Source organism: Mus caroli, unplaced genomic scaffold (genome assembly GCF_978045245.1).
Source record: "Mus caroli unplaced genomic scaffold, Mus_caroli_1 scaffold_5, whole genome shotgun sequence".
Taxonomy (NCBI): Eukaryota; Metazoa; Chordata; class Mammalia; order Rodentia; family Muridae; genus Mus; species Mus caroli.
This window is the reverse complement of record NW_028227260.1, coordinates 29165148-29168670: the sequence shown is the minus strand read 5'-3', so window position 1 is coordinate 29168670 and position 3523 is coordinate 29165148.

Here is a 3523-nt window from a genome sequence, read left to right as displayed (position 1 = left end):
TGTACTAATATGTAACATAACAAATGACATGGCCAAGACAAGTGGTTTATTTCTAATTTACTTGGAAGAATATTTTCAAAAGTATATTATGCATTTTATAGTTATTTTTTTGTCATGGATCACCTGTAAATATCATAAGATAGGGTTAATTTGATTGAATATTAATTTTATGATTGGTTGTCTTTCCTGTTCATTTTCTTTTGTATTTACTACTGAGAAAAATGTTGGCAATATTGGCCCATAAATTAGAAAAAAATAATTTCCTCCAAATAAGGTATGTATCAATTGGTACATATAATTTAAAACTAAGTAAGTCTTATAATTTATCATACTAGATCTTTAATAAATCACTTCAGGGTCCAACATTTGAGCATAGCATTTTTATAACTTATTTCTCACTACCAAATAGTGTACAAGAAAACAATTTAGAATAAACTTTTTCTTTGGTGAGCATAAAGTGTTGGTATTGGAGGCGATTTAGAGAATACCTTTGACTAAGCTATGTATGATGTTATTACTGTCCGATGCTATGTGGTTTTGGCAGTAGACTGGGATGGTTTTCCAGATGAACACTTTGGTCTACTTTAGATAATCTAAACTGGCAATTTAAATACTCTGTATTACTGTGTCTGTAGTTCATGTTAATAAAAAAAAATATCACTCTTAAATATATGATAAGCAGTAAGTAAATACATTGATAAAATCCTTTCTTCACTTTAAAATGCTTTTTCATGGTCATATATCACTGATATCCTACTCTGAAGAAATTCACATGGAGATTTACTTTTTTAAACATATGTAATCAATCATATATGAAATATAATTTTAAGGCTCAATAAATAATCCTTAATGAAATCTCATTTAGTGACTACTAAGATAAATTCTTTAATAAGTAATTTTATTGTCATATAATTTATGCACTATAAGCTGTATCCATTTTAACTGTATAATTTGATGAGTTTTGACAGTTGCATGCACCCATGAAACCACCATACCTAGGTAGAAGTAGATGGTTTCCACCATCCCAAAGTGCTTCCTTGTTCCCTTTGATAATCCCATTGTGCCCTGGACCAAGATGTCCACTGATCTGTTTTACATTTCTAAACGTTAGCTTTTTCTTTTCCTGACCTTTTATACGAATGTTATCCTATAGTATATACTTTTGTGTCTGACTTTCTTCTCAAGTAAATATTTTTCAGTGACTCTCTGTCACACCAGGATTTATATAAAGGATTCCCTTAACTGAAAACTTTTCTCTGTATAGATCCTGCCTATTTATCACTTGAGGTAGAGTCTCCAGACATTTGAAGGTGAAATGAAGTTAACTAACATTTATTACTTGCACCACGCCATGAAAAGAGATACCAAGCTTCACTTGAGTATTTTCTTTGATGTGTCAATTGGTAGCCACTCTTGGGGATTTTTGAAGCCATCAGTGTTTCCATTAACAGCGGAACTATAATGCAGTGCCATGAGACTTAGTGCCTAATGTGCACAAGGAAGCAAACTTCTGAAGGTCCTGGGAATGACCTCATTTTTAGAAACTGCAAACTAATACTAAAATTACTATAACAGCTAAGTAGCTGAAATTTTTTTGTCCATTTCTATTATTGGGTAAATCATAGGAAGAGGGATTGACCTGTGATAGTCAATGATTATACTCCCAAATTTCTGATGGAGCAGTGTTGACTAGGGAAGCAGTCACTATTTAAATAGCCCTGTCTTTACTAGAACTCTTCTATTTGAATACTGATGAATAGTTGGATGAATGATTTTTTTCACATTTTTGACAACCCAGATCATCTTGGGAGTCAGCTGAAGACCATGGACCCCTAGCCATTGAAAATGCTTATCACACATAAGGTGTCAACATGCAGTTCATTTGCATTTTTAATACAGTATTTTTATTATTTGGGGATTCCATAGAATATGTTTTGGTAGTGTTCATCCCATCTTACTCCCTCAGAAAAACTTTCCAGATCCACCTTTACATAACCTCTCTTCTTAACTTAATGTCCCTTAAAAAAATAACACATCAAGTCCATTTTTGTGGTGCTTATATACTCCTGGGTGTGGGGCAATTCACTGAAGTATGGTCAGCCCATCAGAAGCCACACCCTTAAAACTGGCTCTTCCTCCCCAAAAAGCCATTAACTATCAATAGATCTTCAGTTAAGGGTGGGAGCTCATAAGCCTTTCCCCTTTATGCTAGAATGTTGACAGATTTCAGAATTGCTCTTACACAGGTCTTATGCAGGTAACCACAGCTGTGTGTTCATGAGTGCTGTGGTCTTATATCTAGAGGCCACTATTTTTCTCCAGTATTCTCTGACTTCTGGCTCTTACATTCTTTCTGTTCCCTTCTTCTAATATGTTCCCTGAGCTTTTGGGTGGTTGATATAGAGGCAAGATTCAGTTCTCAGGAATTACATCTATCCTAGCCTTTTCAGCCCTGGCTTCTCTATAATTATTCTCTGATGAATATGAAATTTCATTATCCAGTGATCTCACCCAGTTCAATAAGTTAATCCACTCAAGAAGTATTTGTTTGTTTTTTTTTAAATTAGGTATTTTCTTCATTTACATTTTCAATGCTATCCCAAAAGTCCTCCATACCCTTGCCAAACTCTACAGTTTAGAGGGTTTTGTTTTGTTTTTGTTTTTGTTTTGTTTTAAAGTAGAGTCTTCATGCGTAAACTTAATTGAACCTCCTGTCCAGTACCATGGGATAGGGGAAGTTGTAAAAAGGTAGAACGCAGAGTTCCAAGATTTTGATCATAATTAGGCCATTCTGTTGAACAGTCCCTACTTACCCTGAAGTTCAGAAGGCCATCAAGATCTGATCACTGGAACAGGTTGCTCCTCATACCCAGGAAATTCAAGAGGCTGTAGGAGCTATGTATAAAGTACTTTTTCACTTTTAGCACTTAGGAAACCAGAGGGGCTTTAGGAGCTGTGTGTTAGAAACTCAGGAGTAAAACTGCATAGATAGGTAGGGGTTACACCTAATCTCCGTGATTAAGAAAAGTAGAGGTGCGTGTGCACGTGCTCGAGTGCTCCGAGCAAATACAAACACACACACACATACACACACACACACACACACACACACAAATGATTTGGGTTCCATGGAAGCTGGGTTTTGTGATTGGCTGTTTCTGTAGGTCTGGAAGTCTTATCTATGAAATGAAGATTTCTCTCTCAAAGATTATATAGTAAGAATAGAATTTAAAAATCTTACAAACTAGAGAAAGTGTATACTGCTGTTGAACTATATCTTCTGACAATTGATTCAGTGGTTTTTATTACTGTCATTTCAGGGGAACTTTTGTGGGAATCATGGTTCCCTTTGAGGACTTGAGAAAAAAATCTAAACACAGAAAAATACAGCAAGTTTTGCTTTCAAGTTTAGGCAGTCAATAGAAATGTAAAGCTGAATCTCTGAACCCCAAAGTAAAGAAGTTTTTCTGTACTACAGCAAACATACCACCAGAAGGATTTGGGGGCTTAAAAATAAAAGAAT